Source organism: Ambystoma mexicanum, chromosome 7q, assembly GCF_040938575.1.
Source record: "Ambystoma mexicanum isolate Mex_15411 chromosome 7q, UKY_AmexF1_1, whole genome shotgun sequence".
Classification (NCBI taxonomy): Eukaryota; Metazoa; Chordata; class Amphibia; order Caudata; family Ambystomatidae; genus Ambystoma; species Ambystoma mexicanum.
In genome coordinates this window covers 973,507,130-973,533,265 of record NC_090941.1, presented here as the reverse complement: position 1 = coordinate 973,533,265, position 26,136 = coordinate 973,507,130, and the positions used below count along the sequence as shown (strand labels likewise).

Sequence of the window (26,136 nt, the reverse complement as noted above, 5' to 3'; positions counted from 1 at the left end):
TGGCATTTCAACCTCATGCAGAGCGGAAACCTACGCGCTGAAAAAAGTTTAAAATAAATCTAACCACCACGCATTCCCTGCTAGTGTGGAGCGTTTCCGATAGCGTTCTTGAGATCAACACGCAAAGAAACATACTTTTTGATATGTAATGGATACTCTACAGATAAATAGATTTCTGTGTAAACATAGACACGCTCAAAGAACATTTCACAGTGTGTTTGCCAGCGATACATGTCCCAAGCGCCTACCCAGAAATCGCCCGGTTAGTCTGGTGGTGAACACCGATCCTCAGGCCTGGAGTGGAACACATTGGGTAGCCTGGTGGCTGGAGGAAGATGTGCTGACGGTGTTTGACAGTTTGGCACACTTCCCACAACATCCTATACGCCAGAGTTTTAATGGACTATGTAAAAAGCATTGCAAAATATTTACATTACATTACAGTACTGGTTCAAGACTCTAAGGCCGTGCGTGACCTGTGGTCAACACTGTATATTCTTTATCAGTCAAATGTCAGAATGGATATCGCTGTTGGCTGTTTTGAAAATGTATTGGAACAATCGCATGCAAAACTATCAAATGGTAACCAGATTTGTCAACATGATGTTATCAAATGTGTAGCGATCTCGCAAAATGTTTACAATGTGTCAAAAATGTAAATGTGGATCGTCTATACAGTGATTCATGTAGCAATAAAATAGCTTTAAAAATCAACATGCATTGTACGTTACTATACATACTAAATAATATAACATAATAAACAACCAGTCGTTCATATGAAATGAAAACATTTATTAATAAAAAAAGACATATTTAATACAAAACGAAAAAATGTTATAACACAATATAGCAAAGAAGAAACATATACATTCAACAATGATGTGTGTCGCGTTATTCAGATAACCATATAGGGATGTTGCGCCTTCGGCACAGCCTAGACATTTCAGAGTCATGTATGACGGGGTAGGTAAAGAGTCCCTAAACCAGCTGGTATTCCACTCCTTTTTGGGGTTGGGGGAGCGGGGACTGTTTATAGGGTTGACTTAAGGGCGGTGTTGTTGCCAAGGATTTGCGGGAAGCCTCATTTTTAGCCACTCCAGAAGGTATTGTTGGGCGACATTACCCACAACCGAAGTCAGAATATTTAAATCTGTGACCGCTTGCATAAACTCATTCCAGCTGATGGGGGCATTTATTGTAGCGGTGTGGTGTCCGTTTGTAGCGACCCATACTAGATTGTGCAGGTTACAACCACTGACAACCCTCACTCTGTAAATAAACTTGCCCATATCGGTCCAGCCGGCCACTTCTTTTGCAAGTTCCATCTTATGTAGTATAGTTCTGTGTTAGGTTTATAACGCAGGTTAGGAGTGCTTATCACATCAGCCACAACCGGATCTGCCTCTGGTGGATCCTTCACACACTAGATACTTCGGGTGGCATATATAAAGATTGTTTGTTTTTCTCTCCATTGCCGTGTCGGCCGTGGTTTAGGTATTTATGCACTATATTCGAATATAAGGACCCTTTATCATGCGCTGCTAAATCAGATCTTTTTAAAACATCCTTCATTTCCAAGTCGAGACGCACGGTCGCAACTTTTTGTATATCCCAATCCGGAAGTCGTCAGGTTTTCTAACTGACGCTTGTCCACCAAATACATTTTGTGTGTGTGTTCCATTATTGTCCCCAGAGCAAGCTGGTGATTAGCGGTAGGGCTATGCGTATGAGCGATCCTATGAACCCGCCAGCCTGCATGACCACTTTTCTTTTAGCCCTTAGCGATATTTGCTTATTGCTCAGTTTCTTGATGACCTTCTTTTTCAAGACAGTTATTTGACGGTGTGTTAAGGGGACATGTCAATTTAAAGTGTTCTGAGCAATATCCGCAATAGCCGCCACCAAATCGTCAAAAGCCGTGGCTAGAATGGCCTTGCATTATTGAGTGGTAGCATATACAAGCATTTTCAACAGTGCAATGTTTCTTCTTATGCATGTCGACATGGTGAAAGCGCGTCTGGCTACTGACGTGGTATTGTGCTCAATGTTTTTCAGGATATAAACAACGGGTAGCTTGACCGGAAATATATCGGTGCACAATCTATAATCCTCTAGAGTGGTTGTTTTTAAATCAACCAGGAGATATCCATAGGGCGTACTGATCGCGTCCTCAAAAGCCTCCATGATAAAATGCATTTTGATCAAATACATCTGGTGGGCTATCACGGCTAATTGTTGTTTATCACAGGGGGGTTTTAATAACACTATATAACTAGCGTTTAGCATTATAGATCTTTTGCTCTTGCCCTTGTTGAACATGTTTTGTATGATATAACAAAGGCTCAGATTGCAGTGATGGGAATATTGAGCAAAGGCTTTTTCTAGTTCAGCGTTCTGACCCCTTTCGGTCATCAAATCATCCACGATAATCATATTCGTCATGCTCGGCGGTGATACACAATAGTCATTGAGATGCTCGGGCATACCTTCTACAAGCCAAAGGTGTTTAAGCTGTTGTTGCAAAGTGTTGTAAAGAGGTTGCCAGCAACTGTAAAATCAAATAATATTATCAGGGGCATGTGATATTGCAGTGTAGGTGTTTACTAAAGGTTTTTTGCCAAATAACTACTGCCGCAGCTAGGAGGGCCAGTCAGCACACATGCAAAGGGTTGTTGCAGCATGATATCCATATTGACAAATACTTGTGCACTAACAAAAGATGTACATATATCTATGTGTGCTGTTCTAGGGCGAGGTTAAAACAGCACGGGTTGTTAGCCTTTCAGCCTTCTAGGAGTTAATAAAACCAACATTGCTATATTTCCAAATGTATATCTGACATTTAAGCACTATGGAAATACTTACAAATGAATTGTCATTCTTTACCCAACAAGAAGCTGTAAATAAAAAACATAATATATCGCTTGAAAACTGTATAAAACACATGTAGTATATATCACACACAACATAGCTTTAGAAGTTGTAATAAATCATTCAGCATATAGCGACCCATCCATCACTCCTGTAAAAAAACATTGGGTTGTCATTTGTTAGCCTTGTCATGACATATGTTTTTTAAAAAAATAGAAGGACTCTGCTCTTTGGGGCTGCGGGCAATCCATCGACCCATTAATAAATCAGAAGAACAACTTCAATCACCAGGGACCCAAGACACTCCTCGGGCCCCTTTGGATGAATCAAATTAAAAAAAGAACAACTCCTGCTTTCGGGACCAGACATTCCTTGGGCCCTTGATGATGGACACCAAAAAAGATATCCCTATGAAGAATCAAAAATAGAACAACTTCAATCATAGGGGCCCCCCAGACATTCCTTGGGCCCTTACGATCAACAGTCAAGATGACCCATACTCAGGGCCTCACATTCTGTAGAGCCGGTTGTCAAAACTCAATGCTTGAGATCTTGTTAGCAGCAGCTCCTCTGGTGTACAACCTATGTTGATCCATGCACAACAGGCTTCATCCCAGCGCCCGCAATAGATCTAGTAGAGACAGTAAAACCCATCACTGTGCTCTCAAAACACTCAGAATTTACTGATCCACACAAAGCAGCCTGCCCCTTGGATACTTTTCTATCAGCAGACATTGCAAAAAGACTCCTGAACCAAGAGGCCCCAGTGATGATTTCACAAAAGACATCTGTGAAGGCGGGGCATCCAAATCCATTTGCCCTTGATGCTGTAACAAAAACAGGGATCCAGAAACAACAGGCTGCGCCATTCCAACGCCCTCGAGATGTCCATCGCTGCAGGCTGTTTTTCCAGAAGCAGCCTGTTGCAACATCCAATTGTTGAGAGCCATTTCTGTAAAAAACATAACAATATAGAGTCAGAAGTCAGCATATGGAACCTTTATAACAACCAAGCGCACAGTCCTGAAAATGTAAAATGACAAACTCGTTATGGATCGCCACATCACATGTGTGATCTGTGACACATTGGCAAAAACGTCAATATTGCAGCGATATTTTTTAAAATCATGACACAATTAAGAAAACAACACAACATTGGACAAAAGAGCCACACATTGGACACCAGGGCGCACACATCGTACAAAAAGGCTACACATCAGACTCAGGGGCCACACATCAGAGAATAAGGCCACACATCAGACACAGGGGCCACACATCAGACAATAGGGCCACACATCGGCCCCATGGACCACCCATTGGACAATACGGCCAGACCTCGGACACTGAACCAATTAGACCTTTAGAACCCCCTTTGATGAATAATGCTCTCCAACCGGGCACTGTGCCTAGTTGAATAAAATAATCTAGAATGCTTCAAAACTTGCAGAGCTTTCAGAGAATATATTTGGTATAAATACTACTTCAAATTATATTTCTGCTTCAGTATGCCTATATAAAGGCCATGACTATTCACTTTGTCAAGGGTCCACAATTAGAAAACCACACCTCACAAAGTGCCTATAACTTATATGCACGTCTGCTTCCCTAGAACCAAAAGTGTTGAGCACTTTCTAAATACTTAATTATAGGCGTTTTCATTTTACACATAGAATGTCCCGCTGCCTGGAGCTTCTGAGGGTGGTTATCTAAAATGCTGATAAGCTTACATGTCTTATAGCCTCTCCAACCAAAACAAATATTTGTTTTAAAATAACAAATGTGTTATAAAATAAAACCGTGGCTGCTTAAAGCAGTCTTCCCTCTGTTTATATAAATGCCATGCCTAGTGGGTTTGTCAATGGCTAAACTGTGTTTGCAATACTGTTTAAATCAGCATTTTCGTTTTTAGTGGTGTGTCATAAAAAAAGTGGGATTTTCTTCACAAAGAGGCCTATTCAGACATGAGCTGTGTGCCAGTTCGCAATGCCTCATGTCGCTTGTGTGCATAGTCAGAGCTCAACATTTAAAAAAGTTGAATTGCCTAAAACCAAATGAATGTTTACAGACGTTTATAACTAGCATTATTGTGTGCGCTGCTCGGCATGTGGAGATAAGACCGAGCCCTTGTTTTCATTTGCACAAAGAATATCCCCAATACCGAAAACTTCGTAAACAAGCTCTCTAAAAATGCTGATAAGGCCTAAACACTAGCAGCCCGAAAACAAATATAAAATGCAGATTACAAAATGACACTATCTCGCCTGAACCAGTTTTGCATGTAACTTAACACTTGCCTGCCACTGTTAAAGCACACTTCAGAAGCCCTATGAAAATGCATGCGGGCAGATAATCCTGCCTGCCCCCAAAGAATAAACACATTTTGTTTTAAATTCTCTTTTTGCCCCGTTAAATAAAAAATACATTACCCCCATTGGCTGTGGTGTTTAACATTAACCAATGTGTTGTCGGCCACCTCACAGTGCCTCATGTAGCTTGTGTACATATCTGCTTTCACAGGTTATAGGCTGGCTTAGCATTTTAAACATCTTTAAATAATTTTGGGTTTAAAAATGTACATTCAAAGTTGTGCCATTGTAGTGTGTGCAGCCCCTTTAACCATGACCTGGTTATTTACTGGTGTGCATTATAAGACATTAGACATTTTTTAAATCTACAAATAAGGCTTAGCACCGTTGCTGCAGGCAGCCAGAACCCTATAGCACATACAAGTGTTTAGTGCAAGCCTGCCTTATTTAGCCTGGCACATTCCAAAGCCAGAATGTGAATATTCCTCATATAGTTTAGAATAAAAATATTTACACCAGCTACTCTAACACCATCCTGCACATGTGGCATTTAGACCGCTGCAACAATGCGTCACTTTGTGCCTTTCAAACAGGCCCATACTTAAAAATACACAATGCCAGATTCTGGAACAAACTTGAAATAAAAGCTGGTTTTCACAACAACCACATCTTTTAAAAATATTAACAAGCTGTACATCAACATGTGTGTTTGACAAATAAACCGCAAATTCATTCTGGCATGTCCTCCCAAAAATGAATGTATTTTGTTTGTATTGCACATTAAATAGCTGGGCTAAAAACCCTTGGAAACATTTTCATACCTTTTGCCATTTCCTAAAAGCACATGTTAGTGCCTTAACACACTTTCTAGCACTAGAAATACTCTTCTTTAGATTTAAAGAGTGTACATTTTTAAAACAAAGCCCGCCTTGTCAGAAAAACAGCTATTTATTTAAAACAATCCGTTCACATCCCTGTACAAGGCTACAGAAAATAAATAAATAAAACACATTTTACCTTATTGTTCTTTCAAAAATGAGGCCTCTTCCGTCACAGGACACACCGCTAATCTGGCAGGCTTCTAAAGCCTGGGTTTTAAAGACATCCAGTTAGTGTCCCCACCCAGCCCTCAGCCCTCTTATCAGAACATCCCCCATTCTGCATATTCCACGAGTGGTCTGCTACAGGTTCTGGAAACTCCCTACTCACAGTGAGTTTACAATGAATGGGCTCATTCAAATGCAGTTTAGACACACCCAGCACATGGCATCTGGGGATTACATGCACCTGGGGCTACGGTGACTTTACAATGAATGCGCTCATTCAAAGCAGTTTAGACACACCCAGCACATGATATCTGGAGATTACACGCACCTCGGGCTTCATTGTAAGGTTGCATCATTCTGATGTCAGTTTCACATATTTTCTAATACATGGGCAGATCCAACAGCTGAGTCAGACCCCAGGGCCGCGTGTGTCGTCATCTGTGAATTCTTTGGCCTGTGCCGCCGTCTTCATAGATAAAGCCCAGCTGCTGTGTGTGTGTGTGTGTGTGTGTGATCCTGCCAGAAAATACAGCTGTGTTAAGCCCCTGTATTTTTTAAAAGATACTTTTGGCTGTCTAGCCTATACAGGAATTGGCACACTGTATAACATTAACACACCCCTGAAATACAGCCTTTAATTTGTTCGCACTCTGCTGTGAACATTGTATATTTTCAAATGGTTTCATGTTTGCCTATGAACCTGCAGCTGTGCTGCTCTGAACAATGTTCTTTGCAACCCAGGTAAAAGCCATTGCCCCGGCATTTTTGCCTGTCTATATTTTCAAAGGTTTAATGTCCGCTTCAAAAACAAAACATGCCCGGGTGTGTCCACACCATTATAAAATCATTTTTATTCACATTTTAAAGCTACAACCCTTCCAGACCTATTCTTCACATTATAAAATGATAACAGCATGCCTAGAAAAGGCCAAAACCCTTTTTATATTACATCTATAAAATCACCCCATCTGCCTCGCTTTATATTACAGCTCCAATAAATCTATATAAAATGATGAACATTAAAGTGCTTATCAAAATGCTACCAGCTTTATATAAAATTATTTTTCAACGTTTATATAAACATTATTTGGGTTCTTATCAAAATCCCTGCTAGCTTTATATAAAAAGAATATAAAATTATTCAAAGGCATATCAAATATACAACAACCTCGTATAAAATCTGTTATAAAATGTTGACATCATACCATAAAGGCCCCAAACAACTCCTGCGTCATTAAAGCATCACCACCACCTAACACTTGACAGCTAACTCCCCACAACTCACTATGCCCTTGACCAAGCAGTAGCGCACATGCGCTCTCCGATATTAAAATCATTTTAATAGACATTTTATATTAAAATCATTTTATATAAAGTTTAGATTCACTTTTTATCAAAACATATCAAAACACACAAACACACTTTATAGCCGTTTATATTAATCTGATATAAATTTGATATAATGTTCATATTTGTATATTAAATTGATATCAAAACCCTATCAAAAGGGGGTGGGAATAAAGACACAAAGGGGTGTGCCCACCTGTCAAAATGTACTTGATAGGGAAAGGGGGCCCCATATACAACTAACGTTTAACATTCTTGGTTTCTGACATGCATCTTTTGTGGAGGCATTCCCACAGTATTCTGTCCCTTAGAAATCAAAACCCCTTAAATCCTAACCTGAGGGGCAGCACCCACAGAATGCCTTATTTCCTGCTTCAAAGCAGAGTCTGGGATCAGCATGATCACCAGCAGATCCCGGGAGCTTTACCATTCATCAGACCAATTTTAGATTTTCACTATCAGTGCTGAAATTCCCCCCTCTCTGGAGGATGAGACTCATTCTACAACCAGAAATATTTTCAAAAAGGTTGGTAGAAAGTTTAAGTTTTATAGGACATTTTTCAGAAACAATTGGGAACAACCATAAGAATTACAGACAGATTTGAACACATGACATTTCTCAAACTGTAGCTACCTTTCCAGCTTTGTGTCTCGGGTCTCATCACTCAACTTTAAAAGAACCCAGCATTGGATGTGCAACCCCTGATGGTGGACAGCATTGCTTCACTGCCAACAGTGCCGTTCCTGGAAAAAGCTTGCATGCTAATGGTGTTTCATCTCCAGCAACATCAAAACTGTGCACAATTATATTTTGCAAAAACCGGTCTGAAAGAAATAACTTTAAAAATCTTTACCAGGGTAATGTGAGGCTCCTGCCTCCTTTGTGAAAGAAAAGTGGGGCAGTTGCTCCTTTTGCCCTGAGGTTCTCAAAGCCCATGCTTGGCACAGTGGCACTCTGGTCACAGCCCTCAATTTGAGTTCCCTGGCATCATGGTACTGTAATCCTGCTTCAGCCATTGTAGTGTTATCATTCTACCAGCAGTGGTAGAATGGTGGTTTATTTTTGCTTCAAATACTGATGCAAATGCTATTCATTAGTCAGTGCGTGTTGGGTGAGGCCAATACTTGTATCGTCATGAAACCATAACAAGCCTGACTCAGGTTTGGGGATTCCTGTTCACCTGTTACTCGTGTTGCCAGCCCTTTGCTCGTCCACCCACGAAACTAAACTTGGAGGCAGGTTTATAAACTTCTTTTTCATGTATGCATAAGGAGAAATTAACAAATACGCACACTACCTTATTCACAAATGTGCACCTACACTGCACAGAGATGTGCATTTTTCTGTGAATCGGTCCTAAGAATATTGACAAGGGTCTCTCGTTGTTTTAACTAAGTAAATTATTTGCAAACACTTCAAATTTGGTATATGTATCTAAGGGATAAGCGGTAAAACGGGGGATTCGGGGATTCGGTTAGGGGTAGTAGTAAAGAGAATTGGGACATGAGGAAGGGAAGTGAAAGGGAACATGGGGGGACCCCCCCCCCAAATTAAAAAATACAATTCGCAAACAAAGTTCGAAGTGATTGCAAAGAAATAAATGACCACAAAGTAATTTATTTTGTTGTGATAACATAGAACCTTGGCAAGTCCTCTGGGACATCATTAGGCATCTGTTATCCTCACCATGTTTGATGTATTGAATGACAAAGGGAGAGAAGCACTTCAAAAGGTGGATTATTTGCTGTAGTTCAGGTACATAGCATACATCTATGAAACCCCAGGTAGACCACAGCCCAAGAATGCGGCCCCAGGGTTATATGAAAATTCTGATCTCATGCGGATTACAGAGACATAAAGTAGGGGTATTTCGAGAGAGTAAAATATGAAGGTACCAGACCGTGCATGTTAAAAGGAAGCCTTATCCGAGGAAATAGGTACACACTGTGGAGTCACTGTGTTCCTATTCATTCCATCTTTGTCAAAGTATTTAATCAGGTTGCCTTCAAGTAAGTTCTGCATGATATATACAAGGTAGAAATCCACCCTAGTGCCGACTAGCGCCATTTTTTAAAACTCTACCCCAACGGGCACATAAGAAATTAGTTTATTTGGTGCAGATTAAATGTACTTCCATCTAGACAGCTGATGCTTAGGTATATAAAAAATAACTCGCAATGAAGCATTTTGACGTTATTGTAAAGAGGATGTTGCTGAAATGATGGAGCATCTTTTAACCAGATGTCCTGCACAAATTGCAAATCGTTCTGTCTACTTTTAGAAAATGTTATTGGTGGTTAGTGTGACTGACTTAAAAGGTTTTTGGTTCCATTGTTTGAGTGGGAGGTCCTCATCAGATATGATTGCGATTGTTGGCTTTATTAAGTCGTTTAACTTATTAGGTGAATCTGTATAATTTGTATGATACATTTTATTGTAATTTGTTATGAATATGGAAGGTTTTAACCCAATTTTTTATGGAATTGTATAATTAATGCTGTTTAATTGTTGAAGAGGAGAGGCCAAACTATACCCCCGTTCCGGAAGACACCCCAACCGGTACAAGGACCAAAGGCAACATGGCTGCCGATCGTACGAGCTGGCACCAATCCCTGCTACATCCGCAATGGATAAGTACCATGGGAAGTATCCTCTCAGTCCACCCTACAGCCCAGGAACAGTGCAAACACTGCCCAGAGTGGATGAAGACGCACAAGATGGGACCAGAGACAGCTACATGGACAGAATTGACTAAAGCGCTGAAGGGCCATACCACAGGTCGTTAGAGACCAGCGTTCGGTCTTTGAGGTAAAAGGCTCAGGTGGAGAACCGGGACTATAGACTTGATTGGCGTGGACTATAGAAGTATGTAAATAAAGTATTTCTATGAATTGGGTGTTTTAGCATGGAGCATAGATGACGGTATCCCTGTAAGGGTTAGCTGGAGGTATCCTACATTGCGGAAGGTGAACTAGCTGGTTAAGTCTCCTGGAGAGAGGCGTTTCACATGTTAGGTGATGCAACGGGTGCAGTTAGTCACGAGAAATAAAAGTATGCTCTGCCCTGGAGAGGCGGGAAGACAGCTGTAAGGGTTTTTCTTTGTGGGATTATCGTGGGGTTTGTGTGGGGCTACAGCAACAGGTCAGTGTTCTATGTTACTTGTTCGAACTTTAGTTTGGTGACATCACCCATAGGTTGGTGCATAGGACGTGTTGGGACGGTGAGGAGCTAGCATTGTGAACTTGTGATTGGTAGAGAGATGAACGAGTGGTGGTGCGTGGCCGGCGCATGCGCAGGATTGAGGGTGTGTGCCAGAGAACGGCAGTACTGGGGAAGGAGGTGCTGTACGCGGAGTACGGCGTGTAAGGTGCAAAGCCGCCGGGGCTTGTAGCAATTGAATGTGGTAACCATTATATTGTAACTTTCCTCCATTAAGAGGGTAGTATCGAAATCCTTCATTAGAGGTCAGGTAAAAGAAGGGATAAAATCATAAAATATGTATCCAATGTATAAAGGGATGTGGGAGGAGTAATGCCAATACAACATTTGCTACCGTACAAGAACAAAATTGAAAAATATATTATACAGTGGTCAAAGGACACTGAGCCGAAAAGCTGGAACTCATGGTCGTCTAACGGCAGTTTTTCAAAAGAAGTGCTACAATCACTACTCACACACTTACAGAGCACATACAAGGGGAAGAAATTAGCCAACCGCATGGCCATATTTGAACTCTGGCGTATGTTCCAGGAGGGAGCGGGGGAAAGGGTAGGGATGATGAACTAGCAGGAGGTAAAGACAGAGGGATCTGACCCTTCCGCTGTTAGGCAGAAACCTGTGCAGTTCCCTCTGGGACCACTGCAAAATATTTAAGACTACAGGTGTTTGGCAGTAAACCCACTTGGTAGCAGTCTGTACCACACAGATTCACTTGGTAGCTGTGGCTGAGCAGTCAGACTTCCCTCAAGAAGAGTTAGGCAGTATACAGAGTATTCACAATAGGTCAAAAGAACACAGTAGAACAAGCAAACATTGACCAGAGCTTGGTGTAAAAGAGATATAAGTATTTATTTAAAACCACATCTAATAAAACACACAGGCACTAATTTTAAGCAGTTCAAAAACACGGTCACTAAAAGATATACACTCCCTTAAAAGAATATTAGACAAGTCTTAAGTAAAGCCCCACTTATTTTCAGACAGCGGTGAGCGCTTAATGCAGATGGTATTCTAATAATTCGGTTTAAAAGGGAGAGAAAGGCAGAGCATACATTGAAACAGATCCCAACACTTTCAAAAGAACACAGCAAGAGATAAAGGCAGGGTTAAACCGTGATGTTAGAGTTCAGGAAGCCGGATCCACTTTAAGAGGATCAGAACGAAATGTGTCCAAGGTCACACAGTTGAAAAGTGCACAAAAGTCTCGAAAAGGTTCAGAAAGAAGTTGGGCCAAAAGAATGGGACCAGTTAGATGGTCAAGCCGGCCAGCCCAGTCCAGAAGGTGAAGGGATTATTATTACCTTGTAGCAATCTTTAGAAAGGGAGGCCTGGCGGACACGGTACCTTAAAGTTGTGAGAATACTCCAGCCGGGGCAGTTGTTCCTGGCAGCGGATGCAAGTCGGTTCTTCGTCCGGAGGAAGAGAGGATCTCGTCGGGGAGGAAGACAGGAGTCTGTTGCACTGCCAGAGAAGAAACCAGCCGCGGAGTTCTCAGTTAAAAGGAGCGGTCCTTTTATTCGCGGTCCAGTGGTAAGTGGCTATCCGGTTGCCGGCGTGCTTGGCACGGGCAATTCGACCACAAGGCGTCCTGGGATGCGAGAAAAAAGAAGGTAAACTGGTTGTGCCCACCAGTCAGGGGAAGAAGACTCTCCAGACGGGAGATCTTCTCTGTCGTCGGGAAGTGGTGAGTCGGTTCCGCAGGGCTCCACCGGTGGTGTCGTCATAGCAGGTCGGCTCAGCTTCTCCCTCGTCGGATTCTCAGGTCCTGTGGCGATTTCTGAAGTTCCAGTCCCAAAAGCCCTGCTTTTATGCAGCACACCCCCATTCACTCAGCCTAGCTGTCAATCAAACATGGTAAGTGGTGAGCCGGCCGGCTCACCACTTGGGCCAATCACACAAGTGTGCGACTTGAGTTACCAAGGTAACTCAGTCCAGGGTGCCTAAACCCCCTCCCACACCACCTGTGGTACCCAGACAGAGTGGCACCACTTTTGGAGGCTTCTGTGGAGAAGCCCGCCAAAAAGTGGAACAAAGGGCTCGACTTAGGTTGGAGTCACAGAAGAGAACACAAACGCCATTTTAGAATCGAGTTCTGGCAAAAAATACCAACCGGCGAATTAATATTAAATAAATAAACCAGCGGTATGTTCGAGGCTATGAGAATTAAATAATTAAAGTTGGTAGCCTCGAACAATGGGAAAATCCCATAGAGAGATATTTGCAGTCGAATATAAAAAGTAGTATCCACTGCCACCAGCCAAAACTCGATCAGGGGGGACGGAGACGTGCCCCCTCGACTAACAGACCCCGGGGCAATCGAATTGCCCCAACTAGTACGTCCACAATATGATGGTTTGTACTGGTTTCTGTTCATAATTAGGGACTAGTAAAGCCAATGGTGACTTTACATGCCCTGGGAGACAGTAGTCAGTCCCAGGGTATGGAGTCTATGGTGGGGTGTCACTATGACACCCCTGTGTCACTGCACGGAGGGTGCTGTGTAACAAACATAGTAAAAACACATGAGACCCTATGGAGTAAAAGACCCCATAGCCCATAAAACACATTTAACAGTCAAAGGAACCCCTCAAATCATGTCCAAGAGTGTGAAGAAAAGAGACTCACTCTTGGCAGGAGAGAAAAAACAAACTCCAGAAATCCAGCAAAGCTGCTAGGGGACTCACTAGGTTAGGAAATTCAGCCTAAACAGAGAACTCTCCCTAACACTCGCCCCCCCAGACTAAGGGACAGGCGGATTTAATCCACTCCTGGATGAATCTCATACCTCTAGTCGATGACATACATCCTAGAGAGACCATCAGCATTTTGGTGGTGACACCCTGACCTGTGCTCAATGGTGAAATCAAACCCTTGCAGGCAGATTGACCATCTCAATAGTTTTGTGTTTTCCCCTTTCATTTGCATTAACCATCTCAATGGTTGGTGGTCAGTCTGAATGACAAAAGTAGAACCATACAAGTATGGCCTAAACTTCTTCAGAGCCCACACAATAGCAAAACACTCTCGTTCAATGGTTGCCCACCTTGTTTCAGGCTCCTTCAGTTTTCTACTGATGAAGCAAATGGGGTGCTCCCTACCTTTCCCATCCAGTTGACCGAGGACTGCACCTATTCCTACATTTGAAGCATCTGTTTGCACAATGAAAGTTTGGTGGTAGTCAGGAGCTCTGAGTACTGGGGCTTGGCAAAGAGCCTTTTTCAGGGTTTCAAAGGCCTGATTATATTCCTCATTCTACCTAACCTTTTTAGGGAATTTAGGAGAGGAGATGACATTCAGTGGAGAAGCTATGGACCCATAGTTCTCAATGAAATTCCTGTAATATCCGGTGAGGCCTAAGAAGGCTCTCACCTGGGTCTGAGTAGTAGGTGTTGTCTAGTTTTGCACAGCTTCAATCTTACTGGGCAAAGGCCTTATTTCTCCACCTCCTACCTCATGTCCAAGGTAGACCACTTTACTCTGTCCAATCTGGCATTTAATTGCCTTTATGGTGAGATTGGCCTTTCCAAGAGCCTGCAAAACATATCTCAGGTGGTCCACATGTTCTTCCCAGGAATTGCTGAACACTGCTATGTCATCCAAGTATGCCATGCAGAGGTCCCCCATCCCGTTCAGAACCTGGTTTACCATCCTTTGAAATGTAGCAAGTGCATTTGTCAAGCCAAAAGGCATAACCTTAAACTGGTATAAGCCAACTGGGGTAGAAAAGGCAGTTTTCTCCTTGGCATGGTCTGTCAGGGCTATTTGCCAATAGTCTGACGTCAAGTCAAATGTGCTGAGGAACTTGGCTGCACCAAGTCTATCCACCAACTCATCTGTCCTTGGCAAAGGGTGGGCATCAGTCTTAGTGACTGCATTAAGAGCTCTTTAATCCACACAGAATCTAAGTTCTTTAGATCCTGCCTTTGGTACTAACACAACTGGGCTAGACCATGGACTAGTAGAGGGCTCTATTACCCCGGGATCAAGCATCTTGCTGACCTCACCTTTGATGTGGGTTCTTACATTCTCTGACATTCGATATCCTCTGCTTTTGACTGGCAGACAGTCACCAGTGAGTATGTCATGCTGTCCCCAAGGGGTCAAGCCTGGTGAAAGTGAGAACAGGGAGGCAAACTGATTTAACATAGATTTGCACTCTTCCTGTTGCTCAGGTGTCAGATTTGAAGAGAGATTTACTCCTTCAATCTTTTCTTCTAAAGGTAAGCCTCTGAGGAGATCAGGAAGAGCTTTACTCTCTTCTTCTTCCTCTGATGATGCTAGAAGCAGAGCTCCCACATCAGGTCTGGAGACATACGCTTTTAGTCTGTTGGTGTGGAAGACTGTTGGAGCCTCCTTGGGATTGCCCAAGTCCACCAGATATTTTACCCACAACCTTGAAGGGTCCCATCCATTTGTCTTGCAAGGCCCTTTCCCTTGTTGGAATCATAACGAGAACATAGCTGGTCCTGAGTAAATTCAACCATGTTAGCCTTTTGGTCATGTCAGTGCTTGACCAATGCTTGTCCAGCTTTCAAGTTAGCACTTGCTTCTGCCATCATTTGTGACATTCTCCTTCGGAGACCTATCACATAGTCAGTCACTCTGACTGGCTTGGGGAAAGGAGCACTCTCCAACCCCTCCTTGATCAGGGCCAATGGACCTCTGACCGGATGACCATAAAGAAGTTCAAAGGGAGAATAACCTACTCCCTCCTGAGGAACTTCTCTATAAGCAAAGAGAAGGCATGGAAGTAGAAGGTCCCACTTTCTTTTAAGGGGGGCCTCTAAAGCACCTATCATGCTCTTCATGGTTCTGTTGAACCTTTCAACCAGCCCATTTGTCCGAGGGTGGTATGCGGTTGAGAACTTGTAAGTAACTCTGCAGGTTTTCCACATGGCTTTCATGTAGTGGGACATAAAATTCGACCCCCTGTCAGAGATTACTTCCTTAGGAAACCCAACCCTGGTAAAAATACCAAGGAGGGCCTTAGCCACAGCCGGAGCTGTAACAGTCCTCATAGGAATTGCCTCAGGGTACCTAGTAGCATGGTCTACCACAACAAGTATAAACCTGTTGCCTGAGGAGGTTGGAGGATCAAGGGGACCAACAATGTCAATCTCTACTCTCTCGAATGGGACTCCCACTACAGGGAGAGGCACTAACGGTGCCACATTCTTGGAGCCCACCTTACCAGAAGTCTGGCAGGTGTGGCAGCTCCTGCAGTACTTATCTACTTCAGCCCCCATCTTTGGCCAATAAAAGTAGAGTGAGAGCCTTTCCTTAGTCTTCTTGAAACTCAAGTGACCAGCCAAAGGAATCTAATGGGCTAACTGCAAGAACTGTGGTCTGTTCTCTTGGGGTACTACAAGTCGTTTGTTGTCCCCAGGTGCAGACTCCGTTGGTTCACTGTACAAGAGGCCATCTTCCCAGTGTAACCTATATTTCCCAGGCTCTTGCCCTTCAGCCTGAGCATCTGCCTGGTGGCAAAGACCTTCCAGAGTTGGACATTCTCTCTGTCCCTTACTGAAGTCTGCCCTGTTGGGTCCACCTTCTGCCAGTAAAGACTGCAGCTCAGGATGGTCAACAGGATCCAGATCTCCAATGAGTTCCTGGCCTCCCACTAGCTCTTCTTCAGAGTCTAGTTCAACCACACAGGGTTGTACCTCCCTCTCAGCCTCAGCTGGAGGGGGAGTTACTGGTGTAACTTTGGACAACCTAGGGGAAGTCCTTGTTGGCTGCACTGGAGTGCTGGCTGTGAGGTTCTTTTTAGAGGTTTTAGGTTTCCTTTTTCCTTTTAGTTTCTTGGAGACAGCAGCTGACATCTCCAGTGGAGCAGGAGTGATCTCTTTCTTCATCATCTCCTTGGGAGCACCTCTCATGGTGCTCTCCCTTGCAGGTCTGGTGAGCTCCTGTAACCTTTTACTAGGAGGTCTGGGGTCCAAGAGTTTTCAGGTCATTACCCAACAGAACCCTTCCTGGCACCTCACTTTGTATGCTGACAGGTATCTTCACAGTCATGTCATTACACTGGATGAGAACTGGTAATTGGGGAAGCATCTGCACAGGCCCTCCAGCTAACTTGGTGAGACGTTTGGGTGCCTTAGCAACATCCTCAGCCTGAAAAAAAAAACGATTTGTCCACCACAGTTATGCTGGCCCCAGTGTCCCTAATGGCAGGAGTCTCTTGCCCATTCACCTGGACACTGTCCTTATAATACTCTTTAGTATTAACTGGGATAGAATTATAGACATCTAAGTTCTGTTGTTCCCACAAACCCAGAGACACTAAAGAAACACTGGCTGAGACTCCATGGGTTCATCAGCCAGCAATAGAAAGTTTCCACTTGCCATTTGTACTTCCTCCTCTGGAGCGAAGGCTAAGGAGAAAAGCTGGACCCCTGAAGGTTTACCCTTACATCTGGGATCTCCTTTCACATGGTCGATAGAGCCACAAACAAAGCATTTACCAAATGCTTTCTAGAATGGTGGCTTGTTCTGACCTCCTTCTGGTTTGGCACCAGAAGGTACACTAGCCTGATTTGGTTTCCCTTGTGGCTTACCCTTTTGGTTTTGTTTGTGGCCCTCCTTGGAATTGGAATTATTAGAATTCTCTTTGGAGTCCTTTTTAGGCTGTTTTCCCTCATCCTTTTTCTGAGTAGCACCAGAATCCTTATGAGTGGCCCTCTTGCAACCCACAAGTCAGCAGCCTTAGCTAACTTCCTGGAATCCAATTCCCTTGAATCAGCCAAGTGCTGTCTGAGCTCAGGAGAGCAGGCATCATAAATTGACTCCAACATTACAAGATTCTTCATTCCTTCATAAGTGTTAACTCTGTAACCCTTAATCCATCCCTCTAAGTTTTTCAAACTTTCATTCACCCAGGTAGCCCAAGGGGTACCATCATGCTTTTTGAGGGTCCTAAACCTCTTAAGGTACTGGGAAGGGGTCTTCCCAAATCTAGCTATCAAAACTAGTTTCACACATTCATAATCCTTCTTATCCAACTCCCCCAACTCCACTACCACATCAGTTGCAACATGGGGAAGCCTAGAGAACAACCAGGGAAGTAACTCATTCCCTGTGATGTCCTGGAGCCCATGATTATACTCAAACATTTTTAACCAATCCAACACATCCAACTTAGGTTCATACATATCCACTAATTCATTAGGCATCTGGGTTCTTTTGGGACTGGAACTCCTAGAGGAACCAGAGGAGAGAGAAGCATTTTCCACAGACAACTTCTTCATTTCTAGTTCATGATTAAGCTCTATTTCTCTGAGTCTTAACTCAGCTTGCTTCTGCTCAGCCTGGGCATTCATTCTTCTGAACTCTAGCTCTTGGCTTCTTTCAGATTGAGCAATAAAATGTTTGTACTCTAATTCAAGCTTCATTTTTTCAAGTTCAAAATAAGCAGGGTTAAATGTAGGACCTGGTATAGGCCCAGGAGGTACAGTAGGTAAGGCAGACAGAGACTCAGAGTGGCTAACTTCATTAGGTTCACTTTCCTCTTCTGACTCATTATCAAGACTTCGATTTAGATCAATACCATCACTGTTTTCTAAATTTGCTGGGGGGGGTAGATTCCTCTATACCTCTCAGACTTTGGTTTTCTAACAATCTTTCTATAAGTTCTATTTTCTTGCCCTTCTCAGAGAGATTCTTATGTCTACACAATACTTTAAGCAATCAGCAGTTTTGGCAGACAATGATTCTAGGGTATAACTCTCCATAGCAGACATAGTTAGAAATCAGCTTTTTAGTGCTAAGCTTTGTGGTTAGTTGTCCTAAAGTATTCAAAAAGCACACTAAAGTGTATACTCAATACAAATCCCACCGCTGTACACCAGTGTTAGGCAGAAACCTGTGCAGTTCCCTCTGGGACCGCTGCAAAAGATTTAAGACTACAGGTGTTTGGCAGTAAACCCACTTGGTAGTAGTCTGTACCACACAGATTCACTTGGTAGCTGTGGCTGAGCAGTCAGACTTCCCTCAAGAAGAGTTAGGCAGTATGCAGAGTATTCACAATAGGTCAAAAGAACACAGTAGAACAAGATAACACTGACCAGAGCTTGGTGTAAAAGAGATATAAGTATTTATTTAAAACCACATCTAATAAAACGCACAGGCACTAATTTTAAGCAGTTCAAAAACATGGTCACTAAAAGATATACACTCCCTTAAAAGAATATTAGACAAGTCTTAAGTAAAGCCCCACTTATTTTCAGACAGCGGTGAGCGCTTAACGCAGATGGCACTCTAATAATTCGGTTTAAAAGGGAGAGAAAGGCAGAGCATAAATTGAAACAGATCCCAACACTTTCAAAAGAACACAGCAAGAGAGAAAGGCAGGGTCAAACCGTGAAGTTAGAGTTCAGGAAGCCGGATCCACTTTAAGAGGATCAGAACGAAATGTGTCCAAGGTCACACGGTTGAAAAGTGCACAAAAGTCTCGAAAAGGTTCAGAAAGAAGTTGGACCAAAAGAAAGGGACCAGTTAGATGGTCAAGGCGGCCAGCCCAGTCCAGAAGGTTAAGGGATCATTACTACCTTGTAGCAATCTTTAGAAAGGGAGGCCTGGCGGACACGGTACATTAAAGTGGTGAGAATACTCCAGCGGGGGCAGTTGTTCCTGGCAGCAGATGCAAGTCAGTGCTTCGTCCGGAGGAAGAGAGGATCTCGTCGGGGAGGAAGACAGGAGTCTGTTGCACTGCCAGGGAAGAAACCAGCCGCAGAGTTCTCAGTTAAAAGGAGCGGTCCTTTTATTCGCGGTCCAGTGGTAAGTGGCTATCCGGTTGCCGGGGTGCTTGGCAAGAGCAATTCGACCACAAGACGTCCTGGGATGCGAGGAAAAGAAGGTAAACTGGTTGTGCCCACCAGTCAGGGGAAGAAGACTCTCCAGCCGGGAGATCTTCTCTGTCGTCGGGAAGTGGTGAGTCGGTTCCGCAGGTCTCCACCGGTGGTGTCGTCGTAGCAGGTCGGCTCAGCTTCTCCCTCGTCGGATTCTCAGGTCCTGTGGCGACTTCTGAATTTCCAGTCCCAAAAGCCCTGCTTTTATGCAGCACAGCCCCATTCATTCAGCCTAGCTGTCAATCAAACATGGGCCAATCACACAAGAGTGCGACTTGAGTTACCAAGGTAACTCAGTCCAGGGTGCCTAAACCCCCTCCCACACCCCCTTTGGTACCCAGACAGAGGGCACCACTTTTGGAGGCTTCTGTGGAGAAGCCCGCCAAAAAGTGGAACAAAGGGCTCGACTTGGGTTGGAGTCACAGAAGAGAACACAAACGCCATTTTAGAATCGAGTTCTGGCAAAAAATACCAACCGGCGAATTAATATTAAATATATAAACCAAAGGTATGTTCGAGGCTATGAGAATTAAATAATTAAAGTTGGTAGCCTCGAACAATGGGAAAATCCCATAGAGAGATATTTGCAGTCGAATATAAAAAGTAGTATCCACTGCCACCAGCCAAAACTCGATCAGGGGGGACGGAGACGTGCCCCCTCGACTAACAGACCCCGGGGCAATCGAATTGCCCCAACTAGTACGTCCACAATATGATGGTTTGTACTGGTTTCTGTTCATAATTAGGGACTAGTAAAGCCAATGGTGACTTTACATGCCCTGGGAGACAGTAGTCAGTCCCAGGGTATGGAGTCTATGGTGGGGTGTCACTATGACACCCCTGTGTCACTGCACGGAGGGTCCTGTGTAACACACATAGTAAAAACACATGAGACCCTATGGAGTAAAAGACCCCATAGCCCATAAAACACATTAACAGTCAAAGGAACCCCTCAAATCATGTCCAAGAGTGTGAAGAAAAGAGACTCACTCTTGGCAGGAGAGAAAAAACAAACTCCAGAAATCCAGCAAAGCTGCTGGGGGACTCACTAGGTTAGGAAATTCAGCCTAAACAGAGAATTCTCCCTAACATCTGCGCCTCCCCATGCTCCGCCTAGTGTAATTTCCGATGACACAGATTATGAACAGGGAATATATCCTGTGAGAGAACTAAGGGCAGCAGCGGGGTATTCAAACCCAATGCATAAACCACCACCATATACCAAAGATGAACAGCAGCGAGGAACAGGGCAGGCCGACAGCCGCTGCAAACATAATGAGGAGGGGCTGCGGCACGCGAAAACAGAGTTCGAGGGAATAGGGGTGGAAGAATGGATAGCCGCACATATACTGCTGAAATTAAGGGGGACGACAACAGGGGCAGCCGAAGGGGCGACACAAGCAATAGAAAGCTTGGAATTGGGACAGAGAATGGGTGACTGAGCAGCTCAGGTGGAGGAGGAGGAACAGCAACAGCGGGACAAGGAAACAAGGGTAGAGCAGGAAGACAGGGAACGGAGAAGGGAAGAGAAGGTGGAAAACGTAGAGCAGGAGCAGAGAAAGGAGAGGGAGGTGGAGATAATGAAATGGGAACGAAAGGAGAAGATCGAAAGTGAAAAGAAGGCACAGGAAAGGGAAGAATGGGAGAAAAAGGGGAAAGATGAAAAGTAGTAAGAAATGGTATGGTGGCGTAAGAGATTATTACAACAGGAAACACACAGGTGTAAGGCGAGAAGGCTGAGGAAGTTACAGTTGGAAAGGCTGGCAAGGGAACGGGCACTGTAGGACGAGGATGCGCGATCAATAATGGCATTAGGTGAACAGATTGCACTGGAATTGGACAGGAAAAGACGGGATGAGGAGAGGTGAATGGAACCAGACAGCATGGCTGTACTTAGGGAAGGTTTGTTAGGAAGTGGCGCAGCACGCATGGGAGTGCGAGAAGGGGAGAACAAATTTGATTTGACAGAGATCGATGTAAATCTAGAGCATAACTCCAGCCCTTCTCACACGAAAATGAAATCTCTCTGAGGGATTCTGCAGCAACATGGATGAAGGGTCTAACAATGACGACAACCGCAGTGATGATGAGAGAAGGGGGCAAAGCAAACTCTACCTCACAAGAACGTGTGAAGGAACATCATGGGATTGTAGGTTACAGGACCAAAGGGAAAGGGGACAGGACACAGACGAACCAACGCAACACACTACAAATAGGGTTGGGGCCACCACACCGTACATGAACAGCACTAGCACACTATAGAGGATGACTGTCTAGAGCACATGACCAACTACAATGGAAACCCACAATAGAGCCTATAGACATATGTACAGATCTCGAGGATGAAAGAGGCCCCATCCATATTAGACAGTATAGATGAACACCAGAGGAAAGAGCAGCATATTCTCAGATGCCCCTGCTAGAGAGGGGAGGGATAAGACCACAGTATGTACCCTGGAAACACACAGACAAGGAAAATGTTAAATGCGGACTTCCCTCACCAAGTGCAGGGGCTGGCAAACGGATATATGAAATGGAGAAGCCAACAGCAGGACACAGACTGGCAGTGGGTGACGTCAAAGGATTGCAGGTCTCCATATTGAGTGACGCAGCTGATGACATTTGGAAGAGGGCAGGGTTCCCAGGGGTGACTATACAAAACACTGCCCACGACGGGTCACCATTTGCAAACTGCAGAGCAGCAGTGTGGCAAACGCTCCGGGAACCAATACCCAGACACGTCAGGCATAGGGTCTATTACGTCACGCAAATGCGTGACGACGAAGATCCTGTTAGTTACATTCAAGAGATTCAAGAGCGTTGGTGCCTTGAAACTCGAGAGCCATGGGAGAAGACGATAGCAATCTTTTATCACATCTTGGTGCAAGGGTTACCAGACCCAGTGCAGAAAAGTTTGGAGAAAATGGTGGGGGCTTTAGCAGGCCAGGTAATGCCCAGGCCAGTTACTTTACCGGGAGACTGGGCCTTACCTGTCCTGGTAAAGCCCCCCTGCCCGAAGAGTTTTATTGCCAAAAGCATAGGGGCATGTTTTACAGGGATGCTAATATTTTGTTCAGGTGGAGAAACAGCATGCTTGCCGTTCCGTAACTTGAAAGAAAACGACAAACCGAACTGGGGAGAAGGGAACTACACATAGTCCCTTATTCCTTTCTTCTGCAGCCATTGCCATGACGGAGATGTGCTGGGAATGCCAAGTGTTCCCGGCGCCGGCAAGGGACAAGGGAGTGCCAGTTAAGTGTGGGAGGGGTGGGTGAGGGATATGGAAATTAGGTTGAGGTGGAGGAAAGGAGAGAAAGGGAGCAGGGCACGCAGGTACCTGTTGTCCCAGCGAGGAACATGGCGTCCTCCCACTTCCGAGGAGGCTCAGATCTTCTGATTGGCTGGGAGGCCGGCACCCCCTCCCCCTACCCGCTGGGGAGCTAAAATCAAGCAAAATGCCCTTTCAGCTGTTTCAATGCACTTTCAGAGAAGATTTGGAACGCATTCAGAGTTACATAGACTAATAACAGTCATGAAGTTACCAATCTGAACTTTACCATGCCGACAGGTGAAGTTCACAGGTAACACTGAAAAGTCCAACATCTAGTTGTCATGCGCTCGATGAGCAACAAAATGTAGTGTAAACCTAAAAGGTTAATTGCCACTGGATGTCATTACTGGGAATGTGAGGATGATCTTAGTATAGAAGGACAGAAACTAAACATGTGAAGATGCACATTACATATCATGGCCATACCATGTATAAGTATGGCATTCCTGTGATATTAGAGGATTAAAGCAGCACATAATGGCAGCAACTGGATGTAGCTATGTGATGTTTTCGAAAAATGTTTTACCGAAAACATTTTTCACGAAACTTAAACACTGAAAAATACCGAATTGTATTATTTATGTTTTTATTTGGGGGATTCCCCCCCAAACCCACTGTTTCCCCATGTCAATAACCCCACCCGAAACCCCTCCCCACCCATTTTACTACCTCACCCCACCCCCATATATATATATATATATATATATATATATATATTATTCGGTATTTTCATGTCGTTGAAAATTATTTTCGATATTTTCCATTCGAAAATATCACTAGATACCCAACTGGATTTGTGAGTCTTTATGCGACAATGATGACTAGAGCCTGCATATGTGGTAATAACATCCCTTGCATGGCATTAGTGTGTAATTCGTGGAATGTGGCATAGAACAGCAACTGGATTTGCAAGTCTGCACATTGCAGCTGGCGATTTAAGATGCATACGAGGAGGCAATTACTGGCAGTGAGTGCCATTATTGTGCCCAGTGAGTCTGAATGTTGCAAGGCATGGTAGCAACTGGATTTCCGACTCTCCACATTACATGTAGTGCAAATGCCGTGGGTGTGCAGCATTAGCGAATACAAAGCTATGTTTTAAGGGCCGTATGATTCATTAAGTGCGGTTTTCTATTGTTCATTCCGTATCTCGGGCCATAGACGTGTTTCGACTTTAAAGTATTAAAGCATTTAGGGGCACAACTGCATTAAAACGAAATGCATTGAGCACTCTGAAAACGATCTGAATTTGCTGTGTCTAAATGATGCAATTAAAAATGTGCCACTTATTGCCTGCACCGTGATGTCTACATTGAATGAGAATAGCTGCAACGAAACCCCACGACGCCCCCTTTTTTTATTACGCAAACCTGTAGTAGCTGCGTTGCCTTCAGCTTTTCAGTTGTGTCGCTTCATGGGTTAAACCGCCCTCCTTTGACTGCGCCCTAGTGAGCGGGGCTGCCTGTGTCTGCCTCCTGGCTCCGTCTGGTTGCTAGGCGACCTGTCATGCTACGCTCTACTCTCCAGTCTGCTCTCATTGATCTGCAGTAGCAGCCACCCTATTTATTTCTAAACGGAACACAGCAGCATATTTGCTGTGTTGGGAGAAACCGGATGTTAGTATTTTGTTTGTCACCTGTAAACAGATTGATTACTGCACTGCAATATACTGAAATGGAAAGCCGGTTATTCAAGCTGTAATTAAGCTGTTGAATTGTCACTCTGTCGGCTAGGATCCAATTTAAGTCTATACATGATTTTTTTGTTGGTCAGGTTTTGCAGCTTCCATTGCATATGCTCATCAAGCATTTGCAAAATGTCTTGGTTATACTTTACCGACAGCAGAAAGATACGTTTTCAGGTCAACAAGGCACATTCCTTTCTGCATTCTGAGACTTCTAGTCCTGGATTTTCACATTACAAATCTAGATGTACCGGTTTCAGAATACAAAGAAAAAAACTGACCCGGATCAGCATGTCCTGTATCGAATTTATTTACTAATGAATTTTTACATTTATAGAAGCGCACAACGCCCTTGGATATCTAGGTGCTAGTTACAGTACAAGCGCAGTGTCACACTCCGCAGTATGCAGGACCAAGCATATAGTTACATCAATAGGCACACACAAACATTTAAGTGAAATGCACAGTCCGGCAGAGCCTCATAGTATAGGGGCTACTTCGGTGTGCAAGTTGGCATTCAGGAACATTTTAGTGAAATGCAGAGTCCGGCGGAGCCTCGCCTTTTGGTACGAGGGGCTACATCAGTGTGCAGGTTGGCATTCAGGAACATTTTAGTGAAATGCAGAGTCCGGCGGAGCCTCGCCTTTTGGAACGAGGGGCTACATCGTGTGCAAGTTGGCATTTAGGAACATTTAAGTGAAATGCACAGTCCGGCAGAGCCTCGCCTTTTGGTACGAGGGGCTACATCGGTGTGTAAGTTGGCATTCAGGAACATTTAAGTGAAATGCACAGTCCGGCAGAGCCTCGCCTTTTGGTACGAGGGGCTACATCGGTGTGCAAGTTGGCATTCAGGAACATTTATGTGAAATGCACAGTCCGGCAGAGCTCACCTTTTGGTTCGAGGGGCTGCATCGGTGTGCAAGTTGGCATTCAGGAACATTTAAGTGAAATGCACAGTGCGGCAGACCCTCGCCTTCGGTGTGCAAGTTGGCATTCAGGAACATTTATGTGAAATGCAGAGTCCGGCGGAGCCTCACCTTTTGGTACGAGGGGCTACATCGGTGTGCAAGTTGGCATTCAGGAACATTTAAGTGAAATGCACAGTGCGGCAGAGCCTCGCCTTCGATGTGCAAGTTGGCATTCAGGAACATTTAAGTGAAATGCACAGTCCGGCAGAGCCTCGCCTTTTGGTATGAGGGGCTACATCGGTGTGCAAGTTGGCATTCAGGAACATTTAAGTGAAATGCACAGTCCGGCAGAGCCTCGCCTTTTTGTACGAGGGGCTACATCGGTGTGCAAGTTGGCATTCAGGAACATTTATGTGAAATGCATAGGCCGGCGGAGCCTCACCTTTTGGTACGAGGGGCTACATCGGTGTTCAAGTTGGCATTCAGGAACATTTATGTGAAATGCACAGTCCGGCGGAGCCTCACCTTTTGGTACGAGGGGCTACATCGGTGTTCAAGTTGGCATTCAGGAACA

The 26,136-nt window shown here is 44.2% G+C and overlaps 1 long non-coding RNA gene across 1 annotated transcript; it reads right to left on the bottom strand.

Annotated features, from left to right (window-relative positions):
• Positions 1-771: 771 nt before the first annotated feature.
• LOC138527815 (uncharacterized) lies at positions 772-24,433 on the bottom strand. Its single transcript, XR_011284051.1, has 2 exons — positions 24,341-24,433; positions 772-3,823 (listed from the first exon to the last, which is right to left on the bottom strand). It is a non-coding gene; the product is annotated as an uncharacterized lncRNA (long non-coding RNA).
• Between the last annotated feature and the right edge of the window lie 1,703 nt (positions 24,434-26,136).